The sequence below is a fragment of the Schistocerca piceifrons genome, chromosome 2, assembly GCF_021461385.2.
Source record: "Schistocerca piceifrons isolate TAMUIC-IGC-003096 chromosome 2, iqSchPice1.1, whole genome shotgun sequence".
In the NCBI taxonomy this organism is placed as follows: domain Eukaryota; kingdom Metazoa; phylum Arthropoda; class Insecta; order Orthoptera; family Acrididae; genus Schistocerca; species Schistocerca piceifrons.
The window spans coordinates 287,718,186-287,741,041 of NC_060139.1; positions in this window are offsets into that span (position 1 = coordinate 287,718,186).

Sequence of the window (22,856 nt, forward strand, 5' to 3'; positions counted from 1 at the left end):
TAGTAGTGGAAAATCGTCAGGACCAGATGAGATACTTATAAAATTCTATAAAGATTATTCGAAAGAATTTGCTCCCCTTCTAGTAATTTATCGTAGATCGCTTCAGCAACGAAAGGTACCTAAACACTGGGAAAAAGCACAGGTCATTCCTGTTTTTAAGAAAGGCCGTAAGACAGATCCAGACAGTTATAGAACTATATCGTTGACGTCAATCTGTTGTAGAATTAAGGTCGGGATACACATGTCTGGACCGTGTCCGTGCCGAGACACGTCCGAGTATCGGCCGTCACCCGGACAACAAAATACATCATTAAAAGAAATATAGCGGGCCCCAGTTGACCGGGCCGTGCAAGGGAAACGTCAACGGGCCGGGGCCGGGCCGGGCCGGGCGGGATTCGCCGTGTTTTAAGTTCAGGATACACACGTCCAGGCCGTGTCAGGGCCGAGCGTCGGACGAGTGACGGCCGTGCTCCGGTCCGTTCCTGCAGGGGCCACACATGACCGGGACACGTCCGTGTCTTTGTCGTTCCTTGTAGTGACTCGGACGTGGTGATCTGTGTTTCTGTGCCGGCCGGGGTGGCCGAGCGGTTCTAGGCGCTACAGTCTGGAACTGCGCGACCGCTACGGTCGCGGGTTCGAATCCTGCCTCAGGCATGGTTGTGTGTGATGTCCTTAGGTTAGTTAGGTTTTAGTAGTTCTAAGTTACAGGGGACTGACGACATCAGAAGATAAGTCCCATAGTGCTCAGAGCCATTTGAACCATTTGGTGTTTCTGTTTGTGAAAGCTGTAAAACATGTTCACTAATTTTCGTAATAGTGAATTAGGATTTGCTTTACACGAAGATGGAAAAGAACGAAGGCAAACAAGAAGAAGAAAATTATGGATCCACAGTGCCTGGAAAACAAGACCAGTACAGGGAGAGTTTCGAACATTATTTTCTCATCTCATAGATGATGAGACTAAGTTTTATGAATATTTTAGGACGACGCAGTACGCCTTCTGTGAAATTTTAAGGAAACTAGAACCAAGACCGAGAAAAAAACAACACTTTCTGGAGAGTATCATTTTCACCCAAAGAACAACTGGCCGTTTTTTTAAGGGTAGGTTAAAGAAAAGTACACAAAACACAAATAAATAAGAAGTTTTAAAGACAGCATTTTTATTTTATTACTTTAGTAATTGAAAGATAAATACATAAGTTAGTAAATAATACAGTTAAATTTCTACTACCCTAAGAAAAACAAATGAGGACAATTCAGTGAATTAGTTTCTGGAGCTGATGAGGATGCAGGGGAACTTGGAGGATGATGGCTTTGGTTATTTATATACGAATTGTGGGAATCCCTTTGCAGATCGAAAAGCTGCTGTGTAGGTTCTGTTGACTCGTTTTCCACAGGTGAAGGATATGGTGTTGAAACCGATTTTGCTGAGGCATTGGAGGATGATGGAGTGAATTGATGGACTGATACGTCATTCATGAGTCGCTCCAGTTCAAAGTCTTGTACAATTGAAAAAAATCCTACTTTTAGCTTGATGAAAAAGTAGTGGATACAACGATTTTAGGGCTGGTGCTATACCAGCCAAAAAAGCATCAACTTGGTTTTGTATATCTCTCTGTTTTCCAGCTTTTTTTCTGCCAAAATGTAAGCCTTGAACTGGCTTGATGCAGATTCTTGTAATTTAACGTCACGCTAAAGTTTTCGTTTCAGTGGTGGTTTCATAAACGTGTTCTTATTTGAAGTGTCGGACGAATGAGCTGAGGACGTCTGAGAATGCCAAGTACGCTCTATCAAATTCTGTGTTTCACTACCCTGGGTTTTAATGATCCATTCTTCATCTGCAATGTCTTCTTGTGTAGACTGTTTTTCGTTTTCAACAATAGACGGCTCCTCTTGGGAATCTGTATTTGATTCTTGTTTATGCTCATTATTGTCTTACGTGTAAGGAACATTGGAAACTGTTTCTCGTTCTACCATGTAAGGTAGCAGGAACTTTAAGAGATCTTCATACTTGTATTTATGTTGATGAACAGCGGGTTGTCCTGAAACAGTTTTCCTTTTCTGCAGGGCCTTCCTTAGTTGGTCACGAACAGATGCCCATTTTTTTTCCCTCTATTCCACCTGTAGCAAAAATATTTTAAATCGCGTATTTATATTACAAGGTTTAAGATGCTGCAAATATTTTATAGATTATACAGTGTTTCTCATCTTATACAGTTCAATTTTTTTCTGGTTCCTTGCTACAGGAGATTCATTTAAAACTATTTCCTCCAGCTACAGGGTGAGAAAATCCACAGTTGCAGATATCGTCCAGTTATCGATTTGTTGTTAGAAGAGGTGATGCCTGTGCCGAATGAAGAAAAATGTAATTCTATAACTGAGGAGTTTTGGACAAAATGGCAGTTTCCAAACTGCATTGGACCTTTAGATGGAAAGCACGTAACAATACACGCTCCAAACAACTCAGGAAGTCTCTATTGGAATTACAAAAAAACATATTCAATTGTGCTTCTTGCTCTGGTTGACCCATGCTATAATTTTATTGCAATAGATGTGGGAGCGTACGGAAAAAACTCTGATGGAGGCATTCTAGTAAATTTAAACCTTGTAAAGTCATTGGAGAACAATACGCTTAGCGTCCCAAAGAGTAAAACTTTACCCGGAACTGATGTTGAACTTCCAATGGTAATTGTAGGCGATGAAGCTTTTCCTCTCAAAACATACTTGGTGCAGCCATTTCCTGGCAGGAACTTAACAAATGACAAGGCTATATTTAATTATTGTTTGAGTCAGGCAAGAAGAATATCCGAAAATGCATTCGGCATATTGCAACAGAAATCTCGAATATTTAGAAGAATTCTTCAGGGAGATCCTAATAACCTTACAATGATTGTGACAGCTGTGTAAGGGTACTGTACCCTTACATATCTCCACCAAAATAATACTTTAATATGAAAAAATGTAATAGTGATATTAGATTTGAATATTAAAGTAGAAAAATATATAGAAAGACAAAAAAGAAAAAATGTAAAATTACATTATTTAGTCAAAACTATTTGATTATTAATGGAGAACCTCAAGTCATTAAGAATAATTCTCATTTGTGTAAGGAAAATGGTGTTTAAGAAATTCAAGTATCACTTAATCACAATACATTACTCAAATTATATCATTAAATCACTCACTAATTAGCAACAAGATAATAACAAGAGTCCATTAGGTTGTTCATGAATATTTTTTTTGTAATGAATTAAATACTAATGATCAGATAGTCACTATATTGAATAAATAGAAACATAGGCCTAACTGAATGAATGTGATCAAAAAATAAACAAAATAATAAACAGACAACTCTAACTAGTACACAATATTCACAGGAAAATATTCTATTACTACCCACATAAATTAACACTCCAAGTGGCAGCATATTTTGAAAATGCGATACTGTTATATTTATGGCACACGGTTTACAGGGTTAGTAATACAAGAAATTTGACAAAAGGCACATACCTTGGAAAGTAATCCATAAACAAATAATCACTTTTGAAAACACTTTTTTTACGTAGCGCCTCATATTTAATTACTCTGCTTTAGGTCCCTGCCTATATGTTGAGTCGTAAATCACATGCAAACACGCTGGTTCACTACGCACTGAGCTAGGGCATCGATACCGCCGAGGATATAGCACCACAATAACAATAACACTCTCACTGTTTACTCTGCTTTTTACCTTCCCTATATGATGCGATGCAAAACACACGTATTCGTAGCTTTCGATGAATTATAGGGCTGTGGCATCGAAGCCGCTGGGGACTGTAGACTCGTTGTCTCTGCAAATTAGTGGAATTGTAGTACCAGCGTCATAACAGCGACTCCCGCGCCGTGAAGCTTGTTGTTGTTGTTGTTGTTGATCAGCTGGCCGCTGACGTCAGCATCCCATGGTTCCGCGTTCCACACAGCTCGCCAATCTGACCGGCTAGCGCAGCGCTGGAACAGGCGACAGTCGCGTTGCGTGCTAGGTCCTCGTAGGGGTTGGTACATCCTCTACTGCAGTTGTAACATGTGACGATCGCGCTGCGCGCGCATCACTTCACGTCGGTGGCTCCACATCGGCTCGCCAACATAGAAACACAAAACGGAATTACGGCAGTGGGGAAACAAAATACACTGCGCGCGCACGTCAATCAGTCTGTAGTAACCACAACACTCGCGCCACGCCTTCCTATTATTGCTTATAGACGTGTCTCTGACTCAAGCACTGCACAATGTTTACATGACGGCATAAAATGCTTAAAACTGATTGCATCTAGCACACAGTAGTTACCTGCTACTGTCCACTATAACTAACTCACAATAGCTACCGACTATTGTCCATTTATTTTCACACAGGCAAAATGATATGTACACAAATAACACAATGTTCATTTTTTTTAAAGAGCATCTCTTGTCTTGCAACACTTCTTATAGATGATACGGTTTAATGTTTTCTACATGTTGTAGGCCATGATACTGACCGGACTGCACCATTTCAATTTCAAATGAAATTAGGGTGAACAAGTTTTCTAATTTTAAATGGTCCTCTGTAGTAGTGATGAAACTTTTTTATCTCTTCATTTGCACTTGATGATTTCGTATGAGTTCGAATAAGTATTAAATCACCGACGTTGTACCCCAAATATGTGCCTCACCCTTCATGGGACTGACGCAAGTATCAATTTTAGCACGTTCCGTATAAAGTCTCGGAAACGCATGTTTGAATTGTCTAATGAACGCAACTGCGTGGATGCCTTGTTTCGGTTCATATTCATGAAATTTTCCAACGCTCAGTCCATTGTCAACAATTACTTGCGGCAAACCAACAATATTGTTATCTGGATCACGTAATAATGCATTAATTTCATCGCGCAAAATTTCTTTATTAATTACATTTGACATTGTGTCGTTGTTCGTTACCTTTTGTCGTATCTCATGTATCTCATAACTTATTCATCACATCGCGTTTGTTCGCCATTAACCATCTTAATTATCGACTCTTTGTTGGCTTTACAAGAGCTTTTAATTTTGACGATTTCGTCATCTTGAGCCTTAACTTTGTCATTAACTTTGCAGATAAAATCTTCCATTTGCCTACACCGCCCGTTAACTTGAATTTTAAATCTGAAATTTCGCTGCCAATGGCCTCATGTTTGTCTTGACATTCTTTTCGGAGCTCATCATGCATTTGTTCAAATGAGCCGGTGAGTTCTGTACGCAAATTGCTAATCGCATTAGTTAGTGTCTGATAATCATTTTTGATTTCCTGATGGAACTTTCTTGTTTCCTCATAAAATTTTGTTATTTCCTCACGCACCTTTTTATTTTCCTCATGAAACGCTCTTGTTTCTACACGCACCTGTCTATTTTCTTCATGAAAGGCTTTTATTTCTATACACGCCTGTCTATTTTCTTCATGAACATTTTTGATTGCTTCTAACATTTGAGATATACAATCTTTACTGACAATAGTAGTTTCTGTTTGCTGGATAACCATTGGTGTTGATCTTCTGTTAGCAAATCAAAACTAAGAATACCACTGTCCTCCATCGATTTAACTGTGGTGTTTTCCATCACGTTAATTTGTTCTCTGTCAACCACATTTTTACATTGTCCGCCTTCGTCTTTAGTAACACTACCGTTTCGTTCTGAATTAGCCATATTAACACTGTTCACAACAATCACTGTTCGTTATAACTTATGTTTGCTCTAAATTGAAAAGTTCACTCGCAACTTAAAAGTCGGATACACTATTGATTATTCCTATTCCTGTTCATTCCTACAAAACGTTGAGTTCACTTAATTTCGAAGCGCTGCTGTGCTGAAATGCTGCGGACTCACCGTTTGCTGTATTGTCTTCTCCGTCGTTTCCGAAGATTACTGTGGAATCGAAGTCCGACACACGCGTCGCCATGTGTAACCTCCCCCAGTTTCGCACCGAACTATATTATTCGCATACGCTGTAGGTGAAGTAATATTTTAATTATTTTGGCATAATATATATCTTTCCTCCTTGTCATGAGACTCATTGTTGTCCACTTCCGTTATTGTGAAAACTACTAAATGATAACATCTCCTTTCTTAAATGCTGGAATTTATTAATTAAATAACTCAATTTATAAACATTTATGAACATCAAACACTGTGTGCCATTCTGCCACTCATCTCCGGCCTCGCTACCGAGCAACCTCTCTCTCTAGCCTCTCACACCCGACTCCCACCCACGGACTCCAACACTCGACTACTGCTTACCCACTCGCACACTGTTGACTGCACAGCAGTCTTTGCTTAAACCATGTATGATCTCTGCATAGTGCATAATCGATACTACGTAAGGGTACTGTACCCTTACACCCTGCATCCTCATCAGCTTCAGAAACTAATTCACTGAATAGTCCTCATTTGTTTTTCTTAGGGTAGTAGAAATTTAACTGTATTATTTACTAACTTATGTATTTATCTTTCAGTTACTAAAGTAATAAAATAAAAATGCTGTCCTCAAAACTTCTTATTTTTTTGTGTTCTGTGTACTTTTCTTTAACCTACCTTAAAAAAACAGTCAGTCGTTCTTTGGGTGAAACTGATACTCTCCAGAAAGTGTCGTTTTTTCTCAGTCTTGGTTCTAGTTTCTTTAAATGTTCACAGAAGGTGTACTGCGTCATCCTAAAATATTCATAAAACTTAGTCTCATCATCTATGAGATGAGAAAATAATGTTCGAAACTCTCCCTGTACTGGTCTTGTTTTCCAGGCACTGTGGATCCATAATTTTCTTTTAATTTTTCTCTTCGTCTAAAGCAAGTGCTATAAGTCCTAATTCACTATTACGAAAATTAGTGAACATGTTTTACAGCTTTCACAAACAGAAACACAGATCACCGCGTCCGAGTCACTACTAGGAACAACAAAGACAGGACGTGCCCCGGCCATGTGTGGCTCCTGCAGGAACGGACAGGAGCACGGCCGTCACTCGTCCGACGCTCGGCCCTGATACGGCCCGGACATGTGTGTCCCGACCTTTATGGAACATGTTCTATGCTCAACATTTATGATCTTTTTGGAAAATGAACGTCTATAAAAAGCAACATGGATCCCGCATATAGAGATCCTGCGAAACTCAGCTCGCTCTGTTCCTCCGTGAGATCCACAGCGCCTTACAGAGTATCGGATCAAACTTGCTATTGGATTCAAGACATTCTTGCAGATAGAACTCGGCACGTCGCACTTAACGGAACTAAATCGACAGATGTAAAGGTAATATCCGGAGTACCACAGGCAAGTGTGATAGGACCCTTACTGTTAACAATATATACAAATGATCTAGTAGAAAGCGTCGGATGCTCTTTAAGGCTATTCGCAGATGATGTAGTTACCTGTACCAAAGTAGCAAACGCCAGAAGATAGTAAGAATTTGCAGAACGACCTGCAGAGAATTGATGAATGGTGCATACTCTGGCAGTTGACCCTGAACGTAAATAAATGAACATATTGCACATACATAGGAAAAGAAATCCACTACTGTACAGCTACACCATTGATGACAGACATCTGGGGACAGTGCCCACCGAAAAATATCTAGGCGTAACTATCCAGAGCGACTTTATGTGGAATGACCATATAAAACAGATAGTGGGAAAAGCAGATACCAGACTCAGATTTATCGGAAGAATCTTAAGGAAATGTAACTCATCCACGAAAGGAGTGGCTTATAAGGTGCTTGTTCGCCCGATTCCTGAGTATTGTTCATCTAATGGGATCTCTATCAGGTAGGACTGATAGAGAAGATCCAGCGAAGAGCGGCGGGATCGTTTAGCTGGCGAAAGAGCGTTACGGAGATGCTAAACCAACTCAACTGGCATACGTTACTAGAGAGGCGTTGTGCATCACGGAGAGATTTACTATTGAAATTTCAAGGGCAGCACTATTCAGGAGGAGTCGGACAACATATTATTTCCCCCCACATACATCTCGCTTATTGACCACGAGGAGAAAATTCGAGAAATTAGAGCCAATACAGAGACTTACCGACAATAATTCTTCCCCCGAATTATTTGCTAGTGGAACAGCGAGGGATCAGAAAGTGCCCTCCGGCTCACACCATTAGTTGGCTTGCAGAGTATGATGTAGAAGTAGATGAAAACTGCTAGCGCGGCTTTTGAAATTGCCGCGACTGAGTGACGTCTTGCGAGGGCACATTTCCGAAATTTAGAATGACTGTGAAATGGTGCGTAAAATGCGTCATCTCAAAGGAATTTTTGTGCTGATTCCAATACCGGTTTTAGATTGTGAGATCCTGTAATACTTCCAAAGTTGTGAAGCCTTTAGAATTATGATTAATATTTTATTAATATTAATTCACCTAGTGAGTTTACGATACAGTTGTATGTGCATAACATCATCTTTGGTCCTCTAGCATCAGTGGAATGAAACCCCTGCTGCGAGATGCGATATGATATCTGACCTCAAACGCATACGCTTTCTAAAGACAAATGGCTCTGAGCACTATGGGACTTAACATCTCAGGTCATCACTCCCCTAGAACTTAGAACTACTTAAACCTAACTAACCTAAGGACATCACACACATCTATGCCCGAGGCAGGATTCGAACCTGCGACCGTAGCAGTCGCGCGGTTTCGGACTATAGCGCCTAGAACCGCTCAGCCACACCAGCCGGCTAAAGTAAGACATCTGCATCTACATGGATATCGTGCAAATCACACTTAAGTGCCTGGCAGAGGATTCATCGAATCACCTTCATAATGATTCTCTATTATTCCACTCTCGGACAGCGCGCGGAAAAAAGTGAACACCACGTGAGAAGATTCCGCCGCAACAAGAAACACCCTTGTTTTAGTGATGTCCACTCCAAATGCCGTATCATGTCAGTGACACTCCCCTAATTCGCGTTAATACAAAATGTTCTGCTCTTCTTTGAACTTTGTCTATGTACTCCGTTAATCCCGTGTAGTAATACCAGACCGGGCAGCAGTACTCCAAAAGAGGATGGACCAGCATAGTGTAGACAGTCTCCTTAGAGGATCTATTACATTTTCCAAGTGTTCTGCCAATAAAACGCAGTTTTTGGTTAGCCTTCCCCGCAACATTTTCTACGTATTCTCTCCAGCTTAAATTGTTTGTAATTATGATTCCTACATATTTAGCTGAATTTACGGTCTTTAGATTTGATTGATTTATCGTGTAACGGATTCCTTTTAGCACTCATGTAGATAGCCTCACACTTTTCGCTACTTAGGGTAAATTGCCAATATTCGCACCGTACAGACGTCTTTTCTAAATTGTTTTACAATTTCTTTTGATCTTCTGATGACTTTACTAGACAACAAACGACAGCTTCATTGACAAACAACCTAAGACTGCTGCTCAGATTGTCTCCTAAATTGTTGATGCAGGATGGAGAAAAATTGTGTCACGAAATTTTACCGCTGGATAGCTGATGCCAGTACAAACCCAATCCAATAATGTTGTGTAGGTCGACCATGCACAATTTTTAAACCACGGAAACTTGGTGCCACACGCTCCGATTGGCCGCGTGTGCGTACCACTTTGGGGAAGTGACGGAGCCAGGGAAGTTTGTATGTGTGAACCGACAACCATAGCGCTGCCTGTCAACCGACGAACGGCAACAGGCCAATCGCATTGAAGTCTGCGCTAAATTTCGAGCTTCTGTAAAAGATCGCCAAACTTGTGGATTTTGCGACTGTTTAAATTTGGTTTCTTTTTTTCGTTGTTTCTCCAACAGTGTTCTGATCCGTTTTGTGTACTAAGGAGGATCAGCTCCGTCATTTGTTAATTTGTTTGGTATGTTGTTGTGATCTTCAGTCCAGAGACTGGTTTGATGCAGCTCTATCCTGTGCAAGCTTCTTCATCTCCCAGTACCTACTGCAACCTACATCCTTCTGAATCTGTCTAGTTTATTCATCTCTTGGTCTCCCTCTACGACTTGTACCCTCCACGCTGCCCTCCAATACTAAATTCGTGATCCCTTGATGCCTCAGAATATGCCCTACCAACGGATCCCTTCTTCTAGTCAAGTTGTACCACAAGCTCCTCTTCTCCCCAATTCTATTCAATACCTCCTCATTAGTTATGCGATCTACCCATCTAATCCTCAGCATTCTTCTGTAGCACCACATTTCGAAAGCTTCTATTCTCTTTTTGTCTAAACTATTTACCGTTCACGTTTCCCTTCCTGACATTTAAATCTATACTCGATGTTAACAAATTTTTCTTCTTCAGAAACGCTTTCCTCGCCACTGCCAGTCTACATTTTATATCCTCTCTACTTCGACCATCATCAGTTATTTTACTCCCCAAATAGCAAAACTCCTTTACTACTTTAAGGGTCTCATTTCCTAATCTAATTCCCGCAGCATCACCCGATTTAATTCGACTACATTCCATTATCCTCGTTTTGCTTTTGTTGATGTTCATCTTGTATCCTCCTTTCAAGACACTGTCATTCCGTTCAGCTGCTCTTCCAGATCATCGTCGAACCTCAAAGTTTTTATTTATTCTCCATGGATTTTAATTCCTACTCCGAATTTTTCTATTGTTCCCTTTACTGCTTGCTCAATATACTGATTGAATAACATCGGGGATAGGCTACAACCCCGTCTCACTCCCTTCCCAACCACAGCTTCCCTTTCTTGCCCCTCGACACTTATAACCGCCATCTGGTTTCTGTACAAATTGTAAATAGTCTTTCGCTCCCTGTATTTTACCCCTGCCACCTTCAGAATTTGAAATAGAGTATTCCAGTCAATATTGTCAATAGCTTTCTCTAAGTCTACAAATGCTAGAAACGTAGGTTTGCCTTTCCTTAATCTGTTTTCTAAGATTAGTCGTAGGGTCAGTATTGCCTCACGTGTTCCAACATTTCTACGGAATCCAAACTGATCTTCCCCGAGGTCGACTTCTATTCGCCTGTAAAGAATTCGTGTTAGTATTTTGCATCCTTTGCTTATTAAACTGATAGTTCGGTAATTTTCACATCTGTCATCACCTGCTTTCTATGGGATTGGAATTATTATACTCTTCTTGAAATCTGAGGGTTTTTCGCATGTCTTATACATCTTACTCCCTAGATGGTAGATTTTGTTAGGTCTGGCTTTCCCAAGGCTGTTAGTATTCTAATGGAATATTATGTAGTCCCGGGGCCTTGCTTCGACTTAGGTCTTCCAGTGCTCAATCAAACTCTTCAGGCAGTATCGTATCTCCTACTTCATCTTCATCTACATTCTCTTCCATTTCTACACTATTGTCCTCAAGAACATCGCCCTCGTATAGACGCTCTACATACTCCTTCCACCTTTCCGCTTTCCCTTCTTTGCTTAGAACGAGGTTTCCATCTGAGCTCTTGATATTCCTGCAAGTGGTTCTCTTTTCTCCAAAGGTCTCTTTAATTTTCCTGTGGGCAGTATATCTTACCCCCAGTGATATGTGCCTCTACATCCTTACATTTGTCCTCTAGCCATCCCTGCTTAGCCATTTTGCACTTCCTGTCCAACTCATTTTTGAGGCGTTTGTATTCCTTTTTGCCTGCTTCATTTACGGTTTTTTTATATTTTCTCCTTTCATCAATTAAATTCAATATCTCTTCTGTTACCCAAGGATTTCTATTAGCCCTCGTCTTTTTACCTACTTGACCTTCTGCTACGTTCACTATTTCATCTCTCAAAGCTTTCTTCTTCTACTGTATTTCTTTTCCCCATTCTTGTCAATCGTTCCCTAATGCTCTCCCTGAAGCTCTCTACAATCTCTGGTTCTCTCAGTTTATCCAGTTCCCATCCCCTCAAATTTCCACCTTTTTGCAGTTTCTTCAGTTATAGTCTACAATTCATAACCAATAGATTGTGGTCAGCGTCCACATCTGCCTCTGGAAATGTCTTACGATTTAAAACCTGGTTCCTGAATCTCTGTCTTACCATTGTATAGCCTATGTGAGCCCTTCCAGCATCTCCAGGCTTCCTCCATGTATACAATCTTCTTTTATGATTCTTGAACGAAGTGTTAGGTATGATTAAGTTATGCTCTGTGCAAAACTCATTCCTTACTCCAATTCCACATTCACCTACTACGTTTCCTTCTCTTCCTTTTCCTACTATCGAGTTCCAGTCACTCATGACTATTAAATTTTCGTCTCCCTTCACTATCTGAATAATTTATCTCATCATATATTTCATTAATCTCTTCGTCATCTGCGGAGCTAGTTGGCATATAAACTTGTACTACGGTGGGAGGCGTGGGCTTCGTATCTATCTTGGCCACAATAATGCGTTCACTATGCTGTTTGTAGTAGCTTACCCGCATTCCTATTTTCCTATTCATTATTAAACCTACTCCTGCATTACCCCTATTTGATTTTGTGTTTATAACCCTGTAGTCACCTGACCAGAAGTCTTGTTCCTCCTGCCACCGAACTTCACTAATTCCCACTATATCTAACTTCAACCTATCCATTTCCCTTTTTAAATTTTCTAACCTTCCATCCCGATTAAGGGATCTGACATTCCACGCTCCGATCCGTAGAACGCCAGTTTTCTTTCTCCTGATAACGACGTCCTCCTGAGTATTCCCCGCCCAGAGATCTGAATGGGGGACTATTTTACCTCTGGAATATTTTACCCAAGAGGACGCCATCATCATTTAACCATACAGTAAAGCTGCATGCCCTCGAGAAAAATTACGGCTGTAGTTTCCTCTTGCTTTCTGCCGTTTGCAGTACCAGCACAGCAAGGCCGTTTTGGTTAGTTTTACAAGGCCAGATCAGTCAATCATCCAGACTGTTGCCCTTCAACTACTGCTGCCCCTCTTCAGGAACCACACGTTTGTCTGGCCTCTCAACAGATCCCCCTCCGTTGTGGTTGCACCTACGGTATGGCTATCTGTATCGCTGAGGCACGCAAGCCTCCCCACCAACTGCAAGGTCGAAGGTTCATGGGGGTGAGGGGTATAAATCTCTCAATTGCCGTTGCTGAGGATCTGCGGGTTACAATATTCAATCTCGCTACGACAACCCTGTGTTCACTAATCTCTGTATCCGGTTTTACGCTCGCTGTTGGCTAACTCTCGTGCATCAAAGCTGTAGTACTGTACAAGTGCTGAGTGCCGGTGGCTGCCCACCGTGTGAGCCTAGTAGCGCCATATCACCGCAGGCACTGGCGCCGGCGCCCGACTGCTGGCTAGCTGGCTAGCTCGCTGGCTAGGTGTTTGTACCCGGCGGCCGCCCGGCTGTTTGTGCGCGTCGCGTCGCAGACGGCGCCATTAGGCGGCCTGCCTCCTTAATGAGCCGCGATTAATTGTGGCCGCGTCCCGCACTGTCGGCGCGACCGCCGCAGCTGCTACCACCACCACTGCGCTGCCCTCGTCTGCCTGTCTGGGCCCGCGACTAATCGCCCGCGTCCACGGTGCGGCCGCCGGCGCTCCGTCTCGCGCGCCCCTTATAATCACGGCGCTTTCTCAGCGCTGGGCGGACCGCTCGCTGCTTCTGGCTGAATTATCTGCGCGGCCGAGACGCGCGTACTGCCGCCGAGTCGGGTTTTACATTTGACTGTCAGACGTACTCTACTCTCATACGGTACGCTGCTTATCAGTGTCCCGCTTCGTTAGTTTTCATCGAGCTTTCGAAACTTAACGCAGTTAGCGGACAAATTCAGGACCAGACAAGTCACACCTGTTTACCATCTACATCTACATTTCGCAAGCCACATCTCGGTAAGTGGCTGAGGGTAAACAGTGTTCCAAATAATCCCTTTCCCTCGCGACCTCTGGACCAGACAAGTCACAACTGTTTACCATGTACATCTACATCTCGCAAGCCACCTCTCGGTAAGTGCCTGAGGGTACACAGTGTTCCAAATAATCCCTTTCCCTCGAGACCCCACCGCTTCGCCTCTCCTGCTCTGTTCGCTAACTGTGCGTGGAAACGACATTTCTATCTGAGCCTCTGTGTTGTTTTCTTCAGGCTCTTCATCTCTGCATAACTACTGTAACCACATATTTGAAACTGCTTACGGTAGTCAATCCTTGGTCTACAGTTATTACCCCTCCCTTCCCCCCCCCCCCCCCCTCCCCACGCCCGCCACCCCCTCCCCCCCATTCCCTGCCCCCACACACAAACGGTTTGCCCCATCAAGAACATTATTGTTCCCTAATGTCTCAGGACGACTTTTTTTTACTGTCTATGATCCGGAACAATATACAAGAGAAAGTACAGCCACAACTTTATAGAATTGCATTTGTGTTTCTTTTCTTGTTTTTTCTTCCCAAATTTCTTCCAATTGTTCCGCAGATAGCTTGATATTTACACTCTTCCTCACGAAGAAAAAAAAATTAAAATTTTTTTTCAAAAAAAACGGAACATCTTGAATGACTAGAGACAGCACGTCAATATCCACAGGACACGAACATTAGTACCTTCTGCAGAAATGATTAGAATTTCAGTCACCTCGGCTCAGAATGTCTCCTGTTGCCTAGTAGCCACAGCGTCCGCAATGGCCCCTAGTAACTTTTTGCATGCATGATGGCATCGACGCGTATAAGGCGCGAATCTTGTCCCGTGATATAGCCATTCATGCTGTATTCACCTGGAGCCGAAGTTCATCTTTGGTGGTTGGCATCGGCTCACAGCGCTGCCCCCGTCTTTTCACCATATCCCACACATTTTCGATTGGCGACGAGTCAGGTAATCTGGAGTTCCAGGACAAAAGGCTGACCGCCTTCGACACCAAGAAGGCACGTGTTCGTTCAGGAACGTATGGTCGTGCGTTGTCTCGCTGAAAAATGGGGTCTGCTGTGTTGTGCAGAAAGGGCATGACTACAGGTCGCAGGATGTCATTCACGTAAGTCACACTGGTCACAGTGCCCTGGACACAAGCCAACTGTGATTTTTGGTTGTACCCAGTAGCAACCCACACCACAAGGCACTGAGTTGGCACTATATGTCTTGCGAATGCGGTCACTGTGATGCCGCTCCCTCTGTCTGCGGGGAATCGTTTTCAAACAAACATAGCCTGCGTAGTCCGAAAACACTATCTGATTCCATTCCTGTCCCCAGTGACGTCGTTACACACACCATTTCCGTCTAGCATGTTCGTGCACATTCGTCAAAGGTAGTTGGAGAAGTGGACGACGCACACGTAATCCATGTCGCAATAAACGGCGGCGGACTGTCACCCCTAATAGTGTGCGATGTGTTCCGCTGTTCCACTGTTGCTCCAGAGCCGAGGAGGAAGCATGTCTGTCCTGCAATGCCATTCGGATGATGTGACCATCTTCTCAGAGAGTGGTCTGGGTGTCGCGACCTGACCCATCTCGTCGTTTCCTACGGCCTTCTGTGAACCATTCTGCACACATCAGTTGCACTGCCGAAACACTTCGTCCCACACGAGCAGCAGTTTCCCGGATGGCATTTTGTCATGCAAATAATGCGCCCTTTTCTCAAACTCACTGATTTGGTGGTACGCTTCGCACATACATCTACAATGCATCATCCTGCACGTCTGCTCAAGACACACCGATCCATTACCTTCGGTTTGTAGCAACAACGACAGCTGAAGGCACATTCTACCTGTAGATGGTGTTGTGCCGCGTGACGATGTTAACCTTGAAGATATACAAGAGGCTGTAAGAAGATCAGTGAAATAAAAAAAATGAAACAATAAGATCAGATTCAAAAATCATTTCAGTTAATGACAAGATAGAAGAGAACAGAGTGAATTGGAATGATCATGGTGATACAATGACAGAAAATAGATTACCAAAAAAGATAACGAATTATCGGACGACTGGAAGGAGCGAACCAGGTAGACCTCGTAAGAGATGCGTGGATGGATGATGAACACCGGAACAAGTGATTACAACATCTAATTCTTGGAAGGAGATGATGATGATGTCTCACGGTGTGCCGCATCAACCTATCTCTTCTTTTGCCAAGTTTTGAAATTCAACTCCTTTTTTCTCCAGTTCTATTCAGCATCTCTTCAACACTTAATCTACTGACGTAATACTCGGCACTCTTCTCTAACATCACACCTTCGAAAGCTTCTATTCTTCTCGTTTGTATGAACTGTTAATTGTCGAGTTTTCATCTCCGTGGCAGGCTGCACTCTGTATAACACCTTTCAAACGAGGCTGTCTAGCACACTAATTTACATTGTGTGTTGATTAATTTTTTTCGTTTTAGAAAGCGGTTGTTCCTGTTTCCATGTTACGCCCTCTTTACCGGTTTATATCTTCACTACTGTTGCCATCGTCAGTTATTTTGCTGCCAAAATAGCAAAACTCATTTACTAGTTTTAGTGTCTGATTCCGTAATCTTAGCCACTTAGCAGAGCATGATTTTATTTGACTACATTCTGTTACTCTTGTTTCACTTTTGTTTTTGTTTTTCTTACAGACGTTTTTCAGGACACAACTCATAAAGTTTATTTGATTTTCCAAGTGTTTTGCCATCCCTGGTAGAACTACAATGTCATCAGGAAGCCCTTTGTTTTCAATTTTTCTACCTGAAGTTTCGAAAACATCGCCTTGAGAAAATGCAATTCCAGGTTTGTATTCTACCGACCAGAAGCAGTCATTAATATAGATATCAGCGATATTCCGCTCAGCTTTTAGTTGGACATTGTTACGGTAATTTCTGTTTTGTATGTTTTTAGCCTTTTTATCCCTCTGTCATCCGTTTCAATCAATATATTATAAACATTATTTGCATGCCAACCAAACAGCAATATCTGAGGGTCCCCAAATTCTATTCTGATGCACTGAATGTTGCTTAAAATTTGTCTTCATTGTACCATAAACTGTATGAAAGGTAATTTGATTAAAATACACGTACTTGAATGTTTCAGGAAGCTTCACTGTGACATTAGAGACACTGCTAGCTGTTTGTTCGCCAACTGACGTTATGTTAACGTTCTCGTGCAGCGATTCACCTTAACTTCACTGTTGACGGCAGCTTTTCTGCCTGCCTTGTTACAAGAACGCTCCCAAACAACCCGTCTCACAGTTCGGCACACGAGGGAAGGCGATTGTTAACCTTACGAGCAAGAACAGCATCAATGTTGTTGTTGACAATGTATTACGCAGACGCGGTGGCCTCTAAACTTCTTGCTTCACGTCCGACATTAACGCATTGCGTCTGTCACCATAGCGCATAGGACCCACAAGGAAAAGCATAAATTAAGTGTAGGCCTCGAAGGCTATTCAGCAGGAAGTTAAAAAACCCGTGGATACTTGATCTTTACAGACAACGCTAACTCAATCTCACACGTATCCGTACAACTGAGCAAACTTATTATCTCTGCCACGCGGCACTTGAAATACAGTAATCGGAACACCACACCTACGACTGCGTTCACAGTCGCACCGACAACGGTTGGCAGATGCCGTCGCCACTTGGCCATAGTGCGTCCGATCTCCATCTGGTTTTGACGGGGTCAGGGAGGTAAGGTTAGGTTTGGTAGGAATCTATTCTGAGTATGAAGTAGGTTAGATTGTAGTCTCCTAAGGCGGGATGGATTGCGCGACCCCTCTGTGGTTCGAGACGAGTGCTGCATTGCGGCTTTTGCTCTTAAAAAGACGCCAGATATAAGTGAATGAGCCGTATCTGTCTCGGAAGGAGCGGGCCGAGTACTGTACACTCTGTCTCCAATTATCAGTATAACCAGACAAGTTTCACAAATATATGATATGAAGGGAGAAACGTTCTGTTACACACTCGAGATGATTCGTGATGACATACAAACGCAAGATTCCAAATATTCTCTGCTGTTGCATTTATTTGAAATTGTGCAGCCATGCGTGAATTAACTGACAGTAACTGCCATTCAGCATACATGTGAAAGATTCAAGCATCAAGTTTAGAATAAAGTGCTTCGAACATCTAGAGCACTGAAAAATGGAAACACATACACAACATTTGTGAACCACTTCATATAACAGATTCACCACCTTACTGGTATAAAAACCCAGTGTTGTTGTTGTGGTCTTCAGTCCTGAGACTGGTTTGATGCAGCTCTCCACGCTAGTCCGTCCTGTGCAAGCTTCTTCATCTCCCAGTACGTACTGCAGCCTACATCCCTCTGAATCTGCTTAGTGTATTCATCCCTTGGTCTCCCTCTACGACATTTACCCTCCACGCTGCCCTCCAATACTAAATTGGTGATCCCTTGACGCCTCAGAACATGTCCTACCAACCGATCCCTTCTTTTAGTCAAGTTGTGCCACAAACTCCCTTTCTCCCCAATCCTATTCAGTACCTCCTCATTAGTTATGTGATCTACCCATCTAATCTTCAGCATTCTTCTGTAGCACCACATTTCGAAAGCTTCTATTCTCTTCTTGTTCAAACTAGTTATCGTCCATGTTTCACTTCCATACATGGCTACACTCCATACATATACTTTCAGAAACGACTTCCTGACACTTAAATCTATACTCGATGTTAACAAATTTCTCTTCTTCAGAAACGCTTTCCTAGCCATTGCCAGTCTACATTTTATATCCTCTCTACTTCGACCATCATCAGTTAGTTTGCTCCCCAAATAGCAAAACTCCCTTACTACTTTAAGTGTCTCATTTTATAATCTAATTCCCTCAGCATCACACGACTTAGTTCGACCCAGTATGCAGTAATAATAATTTGCAGACAGTGAATGCCCATCTACCAGAAGAGAAAAATACCTACAACAGTAATTATAAGATACGCCACCGTTCTCAGTTGAACTATTATAATTTCGCCTAAAAGTTCCGATAAAGAATTTGGCTACTTATGGTTTCCAAAAACCTGCACTTTCAGTTCATAGATTACGAACTGTATCCCAATTATGAAATTATCATCTTTAGGATGCCACAAACTCACTCTTTCTTGGACGAAACGTATTTGTTTCTCACAGTTCATATATCGTGTCTGAGAACGTCGGTCGACTTGACCGAAGAAAACAAACTGATTTGAATTTCACCGATTGTCGGCCGAATTCTGCACGTTCGGGCGACGGTATCGGGTGCAGTGTGACCGCGCACGTTTTAGCGTACTGATTTGAAACTATCGGCCGTCTCCGGCCGATGTCGGTCGTCAGCGAACCCCACCAATCTCATTGCCACTGTGACCGCAGTCTACCGCCGCACGTTTCACTGCGTATCTTGACACCACAAGAAACGGCAAAAATGCTGATTCGGATAAATGAAACGACACAAAACAAAGCGCTTAGTTGTGACTTTTGATGCTTTCCCGACGGATCTGTTGCAAATACACTTGTCGGGTTTGCCGCCGGATCGTATTGTGTAAATCGCACAATGTTTCATCTTGCAACTACTCGACATCATCAGGTGGTGGCAGTTGCTGCTGTCACTGCGACTTGCAGTGCGATTTACACAATACGATCCAGCGGCAAACCCGAGAAGTGTTTTTGCAGAGCACTCAGTGTAAGCGCATTTACTTGGTAGGGAGGTATGTGAAGTCTTCTGTGTGCAGCTCCTTTTCTAAATACATTATTCACAAATTCAGAATACACTTTAAAGAAAACTAAGCAAATGAATTGAATCTAAACGCTAACGGCTATTCAGTCTTTTACTTCGGCATCTGCAGGACGCACACGCTGAACAGCTATCGCGTATTTGCGCTTCCGGGCCGCCAGCCTCTGCCCATCCTCCTCTATGGAGTCTCCCCGCACCCCCTCCACGACGGACATCCACGTGCTATGTCATTCATTCTTCCTTGTTGTCGCGTCTGGCACCACTTCAGATGTTTCTGACGTCTTTCTCAGATGTCAGCCTTCCATAAGAGATTATCACAACTTTTATTATGATCGCTAAGATCGGAAAAATAATACATCTATATCTGCATCTACATTTATACTCCGCAAGCCACCCAACGGTGTGTGGCGGAGGGCACTTTGCGTGCCACTGTCATTACCTCCCTTTCCTGTTTCAGTCGCGTATGGTTCGCGGGAAGGACGACCGCCGGAAAGCCTCCGTGCGCGCTCGAATCTCTCTAATTTTACATTCGTGATCTCCTCGGGAGGTATAAGTAGGGGCAACCAATATATTTGATACCTCATCCAGAAACGCACCCTCTCGAAACCTGGCGAGCAAGCTACACCGCGATGCAGAGCGCCTCTCTTGCAGAGTCTGCCACTTGAGTTTGCTAAACATCTCCGTAACGCTATCGCGCTTACCAAATAATCCTGTGACGAAACGCGCCGCTCTTCTTTGGATCTTCTCTATCTCCTCCGGCAACCCGATCTGGTACGGATCCCACACTGATGAGCAATACCCAAATATAGGTCGAACGAGTGTTGTGTAAGCCACTTCCTTTGTCGATGGACTACGTTTTCTAAGGACTCTCCCAATGAAACTCAACCTGGTACCCGCCTTACCAAAAATTAATTTTATATGATCATTCCACTTCAAATCATTCCGCACGCGTACTCCCAGATATTTTACAGAAGTAACTGCTACCAGTGTTTGTTCCGCTATAATATAATCATACAATAAAGGATCCTTCTTTCTATGTATTCGCAATACATTACATTTGTCTATGTTAAGGGTCAGTTGCCACTCCCTGCACCAAGTGCCTATCCGCTGCAGATCTTCCTGTATTTCGCTACAATTTTCTAATGCTGCAACTTCTCTGTATACTACAGCATCATCCCCGAAAAGCCGCGTGGAACTTCCGACACTATCTACTAGGTCATTTATATATATTGTGAAAAGCAATTGTCCCATAACACTCCCCTGTGGCACGCCAGAGGTTACTTTAACGTCTGTAGACGTCTCTCCATTGAGAACAACATGCTGTGTTCTGTTTGCTAAAAGCTCTTCAATCCAGTCACACAGCTGGTCTGATATTCCGTAGGCTCTTACTTTGTTTATCAGGCGACTGCAGTAATTTTCCTTCCACGCCCACCCAAGTCAAGATTCTTTTTACTTGACTGAATAGTGTGTCTCTTATACTCCTATAGAGCAGAAGGCCACCTACACAGAATGTTCTACAACATTCTCGAAGCTCTTGTAGCCCCTTTACACTGCTGCATTCCGTCATTCTCTGGCTGCGTGTGTCTTCCACGTCGTACGTCATACTCTGCATCCTGTCGCCCTGCGTAAGACGAATACAAAATTGACTTCCCGCGCCTCCTTCCTTTATGGCGTCTTGTTCATTTACATTAAATAAATTACCAGATTTCTTTTGTCGTTATACATAAAATAGTTACATCAGACGATTCAGGTAAGTGTGGCCTTTCGCCTGGAAACATTATAATGGTTATACCCTTCACTTTAGCTTGGAATTTATCGTTAACAAAATGAAAGTAATTTTGTTGCTACACTTCAGTATGGGTTCGCTGACGCCATTATTATAAAAGAAACTGCCTGAGTTGCAATCAAAGACAAGTGACGTAAGCGACAGTTCGTGGTCTGCTTTGACATCTTCGGATCTTTAGTTCATTTTCGTTTCTCAGTAAGTATGGTGACGCCAGTGATGACGACTATTTATGTTGCAGTAGACATGTTCTTGTTTGTCCTGGAAGCTAATAATAATAATAATAATAACAATAATAAAATATTACGTAAAGTTTGAGTTTGTAATTCAAACCTTCAGTATCATCTCAGACATCATGAAAAACTCTGGACGAAGCGACCTCAACCAAGATAAGTGTATCCACAATAACTGTGCATTAAGTTATTTATATGTGAGGAGTCGGTTATATACTACAAAGGAGACGTAGGTAGATCTCAGTACCGACGAAGTATCTACCCACGACAGAAGGACCACCCCCACTTGAAGAAGGGAAGATGACAGTTTAACGTTCAGAACAAGAGTAATCTGCCTGACAGAGCGCCCTTCAAGCTTCCGTAACAAGAACAAGTCTTAGTATTTATGACAATAAATAACAGCAAATCACGAGAACATATGCGACGCCATAAGAAAACAGCGGCCAGTATCCGAAAAGGTCGTTCGCGCTCCCGCGCATCCGTGTGTGTGTGTGTGTGTGTGTGTGTGTGTGTGTGTGTGTGTGTGCGTATCTGTGAGTAAATTATCCCTTGCGCGGCTGAACTGCTTTACATCACTTGGTAAGTTATCAAAACACTGTCGACCGCAGTGATCAGTACTGACTCGATTATGACTGGTAGACAGTCTGATAAAACTCCCAGGTTCGTCTCCCCTTTACATTTTTATTTCTTTTCATTTTTCTCCTTAACTGTACTTAAAAGGCAAGCAATTCAGTAGGAAGGTGGGAACACTATTGGAAATACTGTCAATGCGAAAACCAAGATCATATTATAGTACTGTTGTCTGGTATTGTGGTAAAAAGACTCTGCAAAACTCATACATAATCAAGCAACATTATTCACTCTCAGACATATAATTTTAATGAAACAGCATGGGCATTGCTCATAATCTAATCTTTCACATTCAGACGTCAATTTACACAAACCCTCACTACGTTTAGCAATATAAAACTCTGAATTTACGGCATTGTTATCGGCAGTAAGAATAATGCTTATGAAGAGTAAGACCTTTTTGAAATGTTGTATTATATTTTGTATGAGAAACAGAAAAGAAACTAAGGCTTTTGTCGAATTAAGGAATGCGTCGTTCTATCCGAGTGGCACACCACGAAGAGGGAACGAGAACGAACAAAGGCGTCATCTGGATCGTCTCCGGTAACAATGTGACTGTTTTACAACTAGACATTTGTAAAGGCGCCCAGTTTGTCTTCCAGGAATAGAATCAAAGAGATTAGAATATATTGTTCTACCTTTATTTGGTTTTTTTTGTGTTCTTCATCCAGAGACTGGTTTG